The sequence below is a fragment of the Bos indicus genome, chromosome 25 (assembly GCF_029378745.1).
Source record: "Bos indicus isolate NIAB-ARS_2022 breed Sahiwal x Tharparkar chromosome 25, NIAB-ARS_B.indTharparkar_mat_pri_1.0, whole genome shotgun sequence".
Lineage (NCBI taxonomy): Eukaryota > Metazoa > Chordata > Mammalia > Artiodactyla > Bovidae > Bos > Bos indicus.
The window spans coordinates 10,213,094-10,227,801 of NC_091784.1; the positions used below are offsets into that span (position 1 = coordinate 10,213,094).

General features: G+C 39.5%; 1 protein-coding gene across 9 annotated transcripts in view; it reads left to right on the forward strand.

Moving 5' to 3' along the window:
- The first annotated feature begins 377 nt into the window (after window positions 1-377).
- The window catches only part of ATF7IP2 (activating transcription factor 7 interacting protein 2), a 76,627-nt gene continuing 62,296 nt past the window's right edge, over window positions 378-14,708 (forward strand). The window contains exons 1-3 of one of the 9 annotated variants that reach the window (XM_070779648.1): window positions 538-829; window positions 1,638-1,783; window positions 1,868-1,983. The gene's annotated coding sequence lies outside the window, so the exon portion shown is untranslated. Of the gene's footprint in view, window positions 491-534; window positions 830-1,271; window positions 1,984-14,708 lie in introns of those variants that run through there. The other 8 variants (XM_070779651.1, XM_070779647.1, XM_070779654.1 and 5 more) reach the window with 8 other exon arrangements.

Below are 14,708 nucleotides of genomic sequence, written 5' to 3' on the forward strand. Positions count from 1 at the left end.
ATCCGTTTAGGCAACGCAAGAAAATATGACCACTGGCCTGTGTCACAAAATTTAAGTTGTCAAAAAAACCGAAATTGAGATCTACAGAATTTTATTTAAGTATTTTAAAACTTTAAATGCCTGCAGACGAGCCGCCTGTTTTTGTAAAAAGTAATTTTCGGAAAACTTTCAGTCACTCAAATGCAAGGCCTGGCTCAGGAGGCTAGTCGCGGGACTCGCGAGTGACGCAACACGCTGACAGAAAGTCGCTTGCCTGAAGGCGAACTCTCTGCACCCCTCAGCCGACTTCCACTTACCGGCCCCTTCCACCAGGTCGCCTCTGATTGGCTGGGCTGCCGCAAGTTCGCTCCGCCATTGGCCGGAAGTCCGTCGGAGGTGGGCGCAGACAGACTTACCTCGGCCGCTTTCCTGAAGAGCGTCATTGTGCTCGGCGGTTGCAGTCCCCGGAGGTAGAGTTTGTGCAGAAGCGGCCAGCGCGGCGCCGCTCTAGGTACGTTGGAACCGGGCGAGAGCCCCGCGCGAGCGGCGGTTGGCCGGGACGGCAGTTTCTCCGGCGCCGCGTGCCTCCCTGAGGGCCGGTCCCCGGAAGCCTCGGAGCCCCGCGCGAGCTGGGCGGTTGTGGCGGGGTTGACTCCAAGGAGTCTATGGAGTCGCTAGAGCGCCGACCTGGCTGGGTAAACGCCGGCGAAGGGCGAGAGGACGTGTCTCCTCCAGCTGTCGGAGTGGGCGGCTAGCGGAGTGGGCGGCTAGCGAAGCGGGAGTGGCGGGCGGCCGCGTGTGCAAGTCGGGGTCGCAGAGGCACGTCCCCTCAGGGTTTGGTACTCGGCGAGTAAGTACAAGCTTGGGACCTGACGGGACCACTTTTAGAAACTGACGGAGAAAATGTAGTCCCCCTCCCCATCTTTGGGATTCCGTTGCCACATTTCCAGGAGTTGTTTTAGTTATAATTTATCTGAAGAAACCAGGGGCCAGAAGTTGTGTTCTTGTCCTGGCGGCGGGGAGGCTTTCCTTGATGTATGTTGTTCGAAGGCACTAGAACATTTGATGCCCAAATGCCTTTTTAAATTAAAGCACCTGGAGCACAAACGTGTGACGTACACCTGTGGAGCTCATCCATGTAGGGATGCTGTGATTGAAGGATGAAAGCCGTGTACCAGCAGGCGTGGTTCTTTAACACAGTTTATTTTTAAGTAAATTAAAAAAAAAAAAAGACCATATCCTGCTTCTCGCCACCACCCCCCCCCCCCCGCCCCCCTACTTACTTTCTCCAAACGCCCCTCTCCCACCTACTTTCTCCTTTTTGGCAAAGTTCAAGAATGTGTTCTGTACAGAGGAAGCAGTTATTTTGCTTTTTCTCTCTAAAACCTCACTGTGCTTGGAAAACTGCTATGTTGAAGATGAAATTTCCAACATTGTAAGCCAGCACGTGTTGCTTCTTTTGTGAAGAGCTAGTATTCACTGCTCTAAAGACTTGAGTATGGTCAAGACCTAGGAAAAGATGATCGTACAGAATAATTCATTAGAAACAAAATGTTAAAAAGTAGAAGAATTATGTGAAATCCATTTAAGCGGGCTGTTATACTACATTGGGATTTAATACTCTCTTCATGATGATTTTGTCATATATTTACTTATAGCCAGTAAAATGATCGACGACATAAGTATTTGCCAAACAAATGGGGAAGAACATTCAAGATAATTTATGTCACAGGAAAGCTATTGAAAAAACAAAAATGAAGCGTCTGACTGAAGGACTAATTACACTGAATTCAGCTCTCGTGAAGTATGTCTTAGTTTGTTCATCTATCAATACATTTTTGGAAATGTTGAGTCTGACCATAAGCAAATTAATCTACTTAACTCTCAGTCTTATCTGCAGATTTTTACAGACTACATCCTAAGATTGACTTCTACCTCAACAGAAATGCATGAACAGTTTGTTATTGGAAATGATTTGCATCCTTTAAGAACTGGTGTATCTAGGTACATCTTGAATTTTCTGCTCTGCTTTCCTTATTGACTCTTGTACTTCACCTCGACCTTCAATTCTACTGTATTTACTTGCTACATAGAATCTTGAATTCTGGTCTGAAAATATTGCATGATCCCTGCATTGTTGCCTGTGCATATCATGTAGTTCTGTTATAGTGGGTGTGTACAGATGTATTTCATTTGATGTAATCAAATTTAAATAACATAGTTGTTAAAAATAAAAATATACTTTGATTTTAAATGCACAAGAGTATTCTCATTAAGTTAAATGAGATTATTACATATAAAATACAAATAACCATATTCTATCTTATTCTGTCTCATATTCTTACATCATTTAAATACTTATTCTATTCTCTGAGGCTTAATTAAACCTCAACCCATACCTTTCAAATGCTTTACTATAGAGTCAAGTAACTTTGTATCCCTTTTTAGCTTTACCGATCTAAGTAGGACAGAAAGCTTGTAGTCAGGCCATATCTAGAGGGAAGTAACCATAACTCTCTCAATTGGGTAGATAATTGAATATAATGTGAAAATTTGAACTTCTCATTAAATTTCTGGAGGTATAAGGGGTTTGTCTATAGAAAACTATGTAGAGGTATTATAGTATCTGTTAAAAGTGGTGCCATTAGTGTCTGTTTGAGGTTCTACGGTGTATAGTGCTGCTTATGGTATAGTTACTGCCAAAGTTACTGAGGTCTGTTCTTGTCCTTTTTATTAAGGAAAAAGTAGCAGCATTAAATAAAGCTTCTACATGAAAAGCATCTCGCTGAGAATTTAAAAATAAGACACATCTCAGCCCACAAAGATCATGACTAAAATATATATTTCTAATGGGAAATTCAGATGAAGAAGTAGTTCTCTTAGGGAAAGATGTTTGCTGAAGAAATGATCTTTAAACATGACCTAAAAGCGAGTGGAGAATAAGGGAGAATGTTGGTATATGGCAGTTTTGATGAGTTCGAAAAAAAGTGAAGGCTAAATTTGTAGGAAATTTGGAGATAAAATTTGATAGCTTTAGGGAAAAGGAAATACAAAGAAGATAATGCAATCATGATTCTCTGGTTACTTGCTTGTAACAACTCAAGTATTGATTTAATTATATGTGATGAAAAAAGTGTATAGGTATAGAAAAGAGGTAAATTCTCATCTGTAAGTATAGGACCATGATAGTGGTCCTATACAAATAAAAATTTGTAACTCAAGTGAAATACAAGTGAGCATATTTTAAAATACTGAGATTAATTTTTAAAAAAAGTTATATTAAAAGTGATTGCCATAGGGAGTGAGTATTGACAACCAGCTGTTTCATTGTGAACATTTTATATACTGCTTAATTTTATGCTATTACATTGATAAAGAAAATTTTTAAGTAAAAGCAAAATTCTCCTAGCACCTATTAGATGTTAATGCTGCTGGTCCGTGGACCACAGTTAGAGTAGTAATAATATTCATGCTCATTGTAAGACCTGACACAAGTTGGTCATGTTTTGTCATTTTCTTGATTACTGTATATCCCTTAACAGTAACCTTGTCACATCATAGTATCTGATTTTTACTTGTGATAGGAGATTTCTTTGAATCTCAAGATCCTTGATTTAAATACTGGCTCCTGAACTGTGTGAGTATGTGTGTGTTTTTAAACTTTTTTAAAGTTATACAACCTATCTTAGATTCATTTTGATAATTTAAATATAATATGTAACAATTGTGCTTTATTTAGTATTGATAATATATTGAGGTAGAATTTCAACAAGAAGCAACCCAAGTGAGAGATATTTTGTAATGAAGAAAACCAATCCACCACCAGAAGTACAGAAAATAAATGCAATCCTTATGTACCCATACCTTTAAACTTTATAAGGTGGAGTGAGTGATTTAACTGAAAGAAATAGACAAATTGACAACAGTAGTAGACCACTCTGAAAACACTCTTAATAGCTGGAAGAATATGGACAACACAGCAAAGAAATTTGAACTGGTTGACATCGACATAGAATAACACTGCACCCAGCAATGTTGGAATACGTGTTCTACTCAGATACAGGTGGACCTTTTGGAAAAATTAGCCATGAAAATAGCCTCAACAAATTTAACAGGATTGAAATTATTCAGAAGATTCTCTAATTACAGTGGAATTAAAAGAAGCTAACCTTCAACAACAAAAATGCAACTTAGAAATCTGCAATTCCCTGGGAATTAATGTATTTCTAAATAATGGACAGATCATTATTTACCTCCACAGAAGGAATTACAATGGAAATTAGAAAGTATTTCAAATGAGAATCAAGAGGGTTTATTGGAATTTATGAGACTCAACTAAGGTAGAGCTTAGGAAATTTTGTAGCTTTAAATGCAAAAGAAAAAAATGAAAAAGGGGAATGTGACTGAAAATTAAAAGATCTAAATTTTCATCTTAATCTAGAAGAAAATCAGACCTGAAGAAAACTGAATCATTGGGCATCCCTGGTGGTCCAGTGGCTTGAAATCCTCCTGCCAGTGCAGGGTACACAGGTTCAATCCCTGGTCCAGAAGATCCACATGCCATGAGGCAACTAGGCCCATGCACCAGAACTACTAGCCTAGATCCCATGAGCTACAACTACTGAGCATACTTGCCACAAATTCTGAAACCCTTGAGCCCTAGAGCCTGTGCTCCACAACAAGACAGCCCACCACAACTAGAGAAAGCCTACGATGCACCAACAAGACTCAGCCCAGAAAAAAGAAAAACTTGAATCATAAAACTAACAGGAAATGATGAAATGTTTAGAGCACTACATGTAATAGAAAACTAGAAGTCAGTGCTATGAGATTATTGATTAAATGGATAAAAGTCTAGTGACCAAGAAAAGGAAAAAAACTCATCCCTTATATCAAGAATAAAAGAGACATCACTACAGATCTTGATTACATTACAAGTGTAATTAGAGGATATTATGAAGAACCTTATAAACCAGGAATTCTGTTAAGTTTTGAAGTATGGAGAAACAAAATTAACAGAGAAAGGCAAAATATGGATGATCCTGTATTTTAAAAAATTCATTCATAATTTAAAACCTTTATCACAAACTTAACTCCAAGCCCAGATGGCATTATGATGAATTATTTCTAAAATTTAAGGAAGGAGTAATACTACTTGCAAAGACAAACTCATCAGAATTTAAAAAAAAAAAAAAGACTTTAACAGTTTTTATATGAATCCTGAATAACTTTGATTTTAAAACCTGATGACTCATCATTCTTGTAATATTGATACAAATTCCTAAACAAAATGTTACCAAGTTGAATACAGGAACATGAAGCAATTTTTTTAAAAAAGGACTTATGACTGACTGAGATTTATTTCAGGAATAATCTAGGTTTAATATTTTGAGAGCTCAACCAATATGATACAAATTGGGAAAATGAGGTTATATGATCATCTAAACATATGAAAAGGATAAAATCAAAAATATATTAATGATAAAATCTTCTGGGAATAGAAGGATATTTTATATTTAATGGTGTTAGTGAAACCACATACCCTCTTCAGGATTGGTGATGAGAGACCGATACCCATTAACAGCATACCTATTCATAGCATACTGTTCAGTTCAGTTCACTCAGTCATGTCTGACTCCTTGCGACCCCATGAATCGCAGCACGCCAGGCCTCCCTGTCCATCACCAACTCCCAGAGTTCACTCAGACTCACGTACATCAAGTCGGTAATGCCATCCAGCCATCTCATCCTCTGTCATCCCCTTCTCCTCCTGCTCCCAATCCCTCCCAGCATCAGAGTCTTTTCCAATGAGTCAACTCTTCACATGAGGTGGCCAAAGTACTGGAGTTTCAGCTTCAGCATCATTCCTTCCAAAGAAAACCCAGGGCTGATTTCCTTCAGAATGGACTGGCAGGATCTCCTTGCAGTCAAAGGGACTCTTAAAGAGTCTTCTCCAACACCACAGTTCAAAAGCATCAATTCTTCGGCACTCAGCTTTCTTCACAGTCCAACTCACATTCATACATGACCACTGTAGGTTTTAACTAATGCAGTAAGAAAATGATAATTAGTAAAAATATAGGAAGTTCAGAGGAGAAGGCAATGGCAACCCACTCCAGTACTCTTGCCTGGAGAATCCCAGGGATGGGGGAGCCTGGTAGCCTGCCGTATATGGGGCCGCACAGAGCCGAACACGACTGGAGCAACTTGGCAGCAGCAGCAGGAAGTTCAAAAGAATTTATTAGGTTTAATAAGTGAGTTCCTTATGATTATACAGTGGAAGTGAGAAATAGATTTAAGGGACTAGATCTGATAGAGTGCCTGATGAACTATGGACGGAGGTTGTGACATTGTACAGGAGATAGGGATCAAGACCATCCCCATGGAAAAGAAATGCAAAAAAGCAAAATGGCTGTCTGGGGAGGCCTTACAAATAGCTGTGAAAAGAAGAGAAGCGAAAAGCAAAGGAGAAAAGGAAAGATATAAGCATCTGAATGCAGAGTTCCAAAGAATAGCAAGAAGAGATAAGAAAGCCTTCCTCAGCGATCAATGCAAAGAAATAGAGGAAAACAACAGAATGGGAAAGACGAGAGATCTCTTCAAGAACATTACAGATACCAAGAGAACATTTCATGCAAAGAGGGACTCGATAAAGGACAGAAATGGTATGGACCTAACAGAAGCAGAAGATATTAAGAAGAGGTGGCAAGAATACACAGAAGAACTACAAAAAAGATCTTCATGACCCAGATAATCACAATGGTGTGATCACTCACCTAGAGCCAGACATCCTGGAACGTGAAGTCAAATGGGCCTTAGAAAGCATCACTACGAACAAAGCTAGTGGAGGTGATGGAATTCCAGTGGAGCTATTTCAAATCCTGAAAGATGATGCTGTGAAAGTGCTGCACTCAATATGCCAGCAAATTTGGAAAACTCACCAGTGGCCACAGGACTGGGAAAGGTCGGTTTTCATTCCAATCCCAAAGAAAGGCAGTGCCAAAGAATGCTCAAGCTACCGCACAATTGCACTCATCTCACATGCTAGTAAAGTAATGCTCAAAATTCTCCAAGCCAGGCTTCAGCAATACGTGAACCATGAACTTCAGATGTTCAAGCTGGTTTTAGGAAAGGCAGAGGAACCAGAGATCAAATTGCCAGCGTCCACTGGATCATCGAAAAAGGAAGAGAGTTCCAGAAAAAAACATCTATTTCTGCTTTATTGACTATGCCAAAGCCTTTGACTGTGTGGATCACAATAAACTGTGGAAAATTCTGAAAGAGATGGGAATACCAGACCACCAGACCTGCCTCTTGAGAAACCTATGAGCAGGTCAGGAAGCAACAGTTAGAACTGGACATGGAACAACAAACTGGTTCCAAATAGGAAAAGGAGTATGTCAAGGCTGTATATTGTCACCCTGCTTATTTAACTTCTGCAGAGTACATCATGAGAAACACTGGGCTGGAAGAAGCACAAGCTGGAATCAAGATTGCCAGGAGAAATAACAACCTCAGATACGCAGATGACACCACCCTCATGGCAGAAAGTGAAGAGGGACTAAAAAGCCTCTTGATGAAAGTGAAAGTGGAGAGTGAAAAAGTTGGCTTAAAGCTCAACATTCAGAAAACGAAGATCATGACATCTGGTCCCATCACTTTATGGGAAATAGATGGAGAAACAGTGGAAACAGTGTCCAACTTTATTTTTTGGGCTCCAAAATCACTGCAGATGGTGATTGCAGCCATGAAATTAAAAGACGCTTACTCCTTGGGAAGTTATGACCAACCTAGATAGCATATTCAAAAGCAGAGACATTACTTTGCCAACAAAGGTCCGTCTAGTTAAGGCTGTGGTTTTTCCAGTGGTCATGTATGGATGTGAGAGTTGAACTGTGAAGACAGCTGAGTCCCGAAGAATTGATGCTTTTGAACTGTGGTGTTGGAGAAGACTCTTGAGAGTCCCTTGGACTGCAAGGAGATCCAACTAGTCCATTCTGAAGGAGATCAGCCCTGGGATTTCTTTGGAAGGAATGATGCTGAAGCTGAAACTCCAGTACTTTGGCCACCTCATGTGAAGAGTTGACTCATTGGAAAAGACTCTGATGCTGGGAGGGATTGGGGGCAGGAGGAGAAGGGGACGACAGAGGATGTGATGGCTGGATGGCATCACTGACTCAATGGACGTGAGTTTGGGTGAACTCCGGGAGTTGGTGATGGACAGGGAGGCCTGGCGTGCTGCAGTTCATGGGGTCACAAAGAGTAGGACGTGTCTGAGTGACTGAACTGAACTGAAGTGAGTTTAATGAATTAGAGATGGCAATTATATTTCTCTGTGATATGAGGCAGAAAAAAATGAAATTTAAAATGATGCCACATACAAAGCATTAAAAAATGAATATGGCAGTAAAGGAATAGAGGAACAACAGATGTGAGACATATAAAACAAAAAGTAAAATGGCAGCCATAAATCCAATTATATCAATATCAGGTGTGAATGGATTAGACAATTCAAATACCAGATTGTCAGACTGAATGAAACATAACATCCAAGTATATGCTATCTATAGGAGACACACTTAGATTGAAAGATACAATTATGTTGAAAGTAAAAGGATTTTAAAAAGCCATGTGAATAGCAATCATAAGGAATCTAGGTATACTAGTTTAAAACAAAATAGTCTTTCAAGATTAGATGTAGAAAGGGACATTTTATAATAAAAGTTGCAGTCTCATAGGTAGTTAAAACAATGAGAAAAATATGCAACTAAGAACAACACTAAAATAGGTGGAGTGAATACTGACAAGAATGGAGAAATAGAAAATTCAACAATAATGGTTAGAGACTAAAACACTTTATAAGTAACAGATCAGTTAGAAAAGACTTGAGTAATTCTGTGGACCAACTAGCCTGAAGAAGCATCTTTTGAACATTCAGCCAAATGAAAGCAGAATATATTCTTCTCAAACGTACATAGAAAAATTTCCAATGTAGATATTATGTTAAGCTGTAAAACAACTTCAGCACATTTTAAAGGACTGAAATCACAACAAAGTATGTTCTCTGATCACAGTGGAATGAAATTAGAATTGAAGAAGCAGAATAAATTTGAGAAATTCACAGCTATGAGGAAATTAAGCAACAGTTTCCTAAATATTAATAACTAGTAGGTCAAAGAAAAAATCATGAGAGAAGTTAGAAAATACTTTGACATTAAAGAGAAGACAACAAAACATTTCAGATGCAAATAGTTTCTCAGGAAATTTGTAGTGATAAATGTCCACATTTTTTTTAAGACTTCAACAAACTAACTTTTAACTTTAATACAAAAAGAAGAAACTAAACCTAAATAGAATGAATTTAGAAAGATGGTTAACAATAACCCTGTGTACGAGACTGCAAAAGAGACACCGATGTATAGATCAGTCTTATGGACTCTGTGGGAGAGGGAGAGGGTGGGGAGATTTGGGAGAATAGCATTGAAACATGTATAATATCATGTATGAAACGAGTCGCCAGTCCAGGTTCGATGCACGGTACTGGATGCTTGGGGCTGGTGCACTGGGACGACCCAGAGGGAGGGGAGGGGAGGGAGGAAGGAGGAGGGTTCAGGATGGGGAACGCGGGTATACCTGTGGCGGATTCATTTCGGTATTTGGCAAAACTAATACAATATTGTAAAGTTTAAAAAAAAAATTAGAGTGGAAATTATTAATAAAATCAAGGAAGAAACAAGTAAAATTAAGAAAATCCAAAAGTTGTTTTCAAAAACATAAACCAAATTGACAAACCTTTACCTAGAGTGACCATGAAAAAGATTCAAATTACTAAAATATGGAATGAAAGGGTGTATTACTACTGATCTTATAGAAGTTAAAAAGATTGTAAGAGACTACTATAGAATGATGCACTTATATACCAATTAATTAATAAATCGGACAAATTCTTAGGAAGACTCAAATGAACAAAACTGATGCAAGAAGAAATAGAAAATCTGAAAAGAGATTGAATTAAAACACAAAAAGCCATTATCAAATGGTTTTACTGTTGAATTCTAACAAACGTTTAAAGATACCAATTTTTTACAAATTTTTCCAACAAATAAAAGAGGAACGCAGGCCAGTATTATCCTGATAACAAAAAGAGATTACAAGAAAACTACAGAGCAATATGGTGCAAAGATTGTCAACAAAATGCTAGCAATTTGAATCCATCAGTGTCATGACCATGTGAGATTTATACCAGGAAAGCATGTTTTTCTTCGGTGCTCAGCCTTCTTTATTGTCATGGTTCAGCTCTCACATCTGTACATGACTACTGCAGAAACCATAGCTTTGACCATATGGATCTTTGTCGGCAAAGTGATGTCTCTACTTTTTAGTACGCTGTCTAGGTTTGTCATAACTTTTCTTCCAAGGAATAAGCATCTTTTAATTTTGTGACTGCAGTCACTGTCAGCAGTGATTTTGGAGCCCAGGAAAAATCTGTCACTTTCTCCTGTATCTATTTGCCATGAAGTGATGGGACCGGATGCCATGATCTTAGTTTTTTGAATGTTGAGTTTTAAACAGCTTCTTCATTCTCCTCTTTTCATCTTCATCAAGAGCCTTTTTAGTTCCTGTTCGCTTTCTGCCATTAGGATGATATCTGCATATCTGAGGTTGTTGATGTTTCTCCTGGCAATCTTGATTTCAGCTTGTGATTCATCTAGCCCTGCATTTTGCATGACATACTCTGCATATAAGTTAAATAAACAGGATGACAATATACAGCATTTTTGTTCTCTTTTGCCAATTTTGAGCTAGTCTGTTGTTCCATATCTGGTTCTAACTATTGCTTTTTGACTTGCATACAGGTTTCTCAAGAGGCAAGTAAGGTGGTCTGGTATTGCCATCTCTCAAAAAGTTTTCCACAGGTTTTGATCCATAGAGTCAAAAGCTTTAGAGTAGTCAGTGAAGCAGAATTAGATATTTTTCTGGAATTCTCTTTTTCTATGATCCAACAGATGTTGGCAATTTGATCTCTGGTTCCTCTGCCTTTTCTAAACCCAGCTTGAACATCTAGGAGTTCTCAGTTCATGTACTGTTGAAGTCTAACTTGAAGGATTTTGAGCTTAAGTATCTTACTATCCTGTGAAATGAGCAAAATTGTATGGTAGTTTGAATATTCTTTGGCATTGCCTTTCTTTAGGATTGGAATGAAAACTGACCTTTTCCAGCCCTGTGGCCGTTGCTAAGTTTTCCAAATTTGCTGGCATATTGAGTGCAGCACTGCAACAGCTTCGTCTTTTAGGGTTAGAAATATCTCAGCAGGAATTCATCACTTCCACTAGCTTTTTTTGTAGTGATGCTTCCTAAGGGCCACTTGACTTCATACTCCAGGATGCCTGGTTCTGGATGAATGAGCCCATCACATGGTTATCTGGGTCATTGTGGGAATTCTCTTCCCGGAACTTGGAAACGGCAAGCCTGAAAGAACAACACTCGGACAGTCTCTGCAAGGACTGACAATTTTATTTCTGCAGTCAAGCCTTTTTATAGGAGCAAGGAACAAAGAGCTCAGAGCATACGGCGAGCAGACCACGTACAAAGTTAAGATATAATCAGTAAAAGATATTTCAAGGACCAGCGCGTTCTTAATGACCCATGTGTTTATCCCATGACCCATTTTTCTCAAGCAACGTCTTTAGTGTATAATCATTAAATCTTGGCGCCGAGCATAGCCAAAGGCAGGAAATGTTTTTCAACTATCAGTACACAATGCCTGGGTACTTCTGGCCCCTCACCATTTTCCCAAGGATCTTCTCCTTCAAGGCTGTTTTGCACTGTGCCTCCCAACAGTCATTAAGACCTTTTTTTAATAGTTCTGTGTATTCTTGCCACTTCTGAATATGTTCTGTTTCTGTTAGTCCCTTGCCCTTTCTGTCCTTTACTGTGTCCATTTTTGCATGAAATGTTCCCTTGCTATCTCCAATTTTCTTGAAGAAATCTCTGTTCTTTCCCATTCTATTATTTTACTCTGTTTCTTTGTGTTGATAACTTAGGAAGGCTTTCTTATCTCTCCTTGCTATTCTCTGGCACTCTGCATTCATTTGAGTATATCTTTCCCTTTCTCCTTTGCTTTTTGCTTCTCTTGTTTTCTCAGCTATTTGTAAGGTCTCCTGAGACAACCGTTTTGCCTTCTTAAATTTCTTTTTTTGGGGGGATGTTTTTGATCCCTGTCTCCTGTACAGTGTTGTGAACCACTATCCATAGTTCTTCAGGCACTCTACCAGATTGAATTCCTTTAATTTATTCGTCATCTCTGCTGCATAAGCATAAGGGATTTGATTTATGTCATACCTGAATCATCTTAGTGGTTTTCCCTACTTTCTTCAATTTAAGCCTGAATTTTGCAATAAGGAGTTTATGATTTGAGCCACAAGCAGCTCCGGGTCTTTTCTGCTGATTGTAAGGAGCTTCTCCATCTTCAGCTACAAAAAATATAATCAGTGTGATGTCAATATTGACCATCTGGTGATGTCCATGTGAAGAGTGCTGTCTTGTGTTGGTGGAAGAGGGGGTTTGCTCTGACCATTGTGTTCTCTTGGCAAAACTCTGTTAGCCTTTGCCCTGCTTCCTTTTGTACTCCAAGGCCAAACTTGCCTGTTACTTCAGCTATCTCTTGACTTCCTGCTTTTGCATTCCAGTCCCTTATAAAAAAGACATCTATTTTTGGTGTTACTTCTAGGTCTTGTAGGTATTCATAGAACTGTTTGACTTCCGTTTCTTTGGCATTAGTGGTTGGAGCATAGACTTGGATTACTGTTACATTGAATCGTTTGCCTTGGAAACATAGTGAGATCATTCTGTTGTTTTTGAGATTGCACCCAAGAACTGCATTTTGAAGTCTTTGGTTGACTACGAGGGCTACTTCATTTTTTTCTAAGGGATTCTTGCAGTATCTATCATCTACCACAGTAGTAGATGTAAGTCATCTGAATTGAATTTGCCCATTCCTGTCCATTTTAGTTAACTAATTCCTAAGATGTTGATATTCACTCTTGCCATTTCCTGGTTGACCCCATTTAATTTACCTTGATTCAAGATAATCACAATGGTATGATCACTCACCTAGAGCCAGACATCCTGGAATGTGAAGTCAAGTGGGCCTTAGAAAGCATCACTACAAACAAAGCTAGTGGAGGTGATAGAATTCCAGTGGAGCTATTTCAGATCCTGAAAGATGATGCTGTGAAAGTGCTGCGCTCAATATGCCAGCAAATTTGGAAAACTCACCAGTGGCCACAGGACTGGAAAAGGTCAGTTTTCATTCCAATCCCAAAGAAAGGCAATGTCAAAGAATGCTCAAACTACCGCACAATTGCACTCATCTCACATGCTAGTAAAGTAATGCTCAAAATTCTCCAAGCCAGGCTTTAGCAATACGTGAACCGTGAACTTCCAGATGTTCAAGCTGGTTTTAGAAAAGGCAGAGGAACCACAGATCAAATTGCCAACATCCACTGGATCATCGAAAAAGCAAGAGAGTTCCAGAAAAACATCTATTTCTGCTTTATTGGCTATGCCAAAGCCTTTGACTGTGTGGATCACAATAAACTGTGGAAAATTCTGAAAGAGATGGGAATACCAGACCACCTGACCTGCCTCTTGAGAAACCTATATGCAGGTCAGGAAGCAATAGTTGGAACTGGACATGGAACAACAGACTGGTTCCAAATAGGAAAAAGAGTACATCAAGGCTGTATATTGTCACCCTGCTTATTTAACTTCTATGCAGAGTACATCATGAGAAACACTGGGCTGGAAGAAGCACAAGCTGGAATCAAGATTGCTGGGAGAAATATCAATAACCTCAGACATGTAGATGACACCACCCTTATGGCAGAAAGTGAAGAGGAACTAAAAAGCCTCTTGCTGAAAGTGAAAGTGGAGAGTGAAAAAATTGGCTTAAAGCTCAACATACAGAAAACGAAGATCATGGCATCTGGTCCTATCACTGCATGGGAGATAAATGGGGAAACAGTGGAAACAGTGTCAGACTTTATTTTTCTGGCCTCCAAAATCACTGCAGATGGTGACTGCAGCCATGAAATTAAAAGACTCTTACTCCTTGGAAGGAAAGTTATGACCAACCTAGATAGCATATTCAAAAGCAGAGACATTACTTTGCCAACAAAGGTCCGTCTAGTCAAGGCTATGGTTTTTCCAGTGGTCATGTATGGATGTGAGAGTTGGACTGTGAAGAAAGTTGAGTGCCAAAGAATTGATGCTTTTGAACTGTGGTGTTGGAGAAGACTCTTGAGAGTCCCTTGGACCGCAAGGAGATCCAACCAGTCCATTCTGAAGGAGATCAGCCCTGGGATTTCTTTGGAAGGAATGATGCTAAAGCTGAAACTCCAGTACTTTGGCCACCTCATGTGAAGAGTTGACTCATTGGAAAAGACTCTGATGCTGGGAGGGATTGGGGGCAGGAGGAGAAGGGGACGACAGAGGATGAGATGGCTGGATGGCATCACTGTCTCGATGGGTGTGAGTCTGAGTGAACTCCAGGAGTTGGTGATGGACAGGGAGGCCTGGCATGCTGCGATTCATGGGGTCACAAAGAGTCGGACACGACTGAGCGACTGAACTGAACTGAACTGATGGACCTAACATTCTAGGTTCCTATTCAGTATTGTTCTTTGCAGCATCGAACTTTACTTTCACCACCCAGACCTATCCACAAC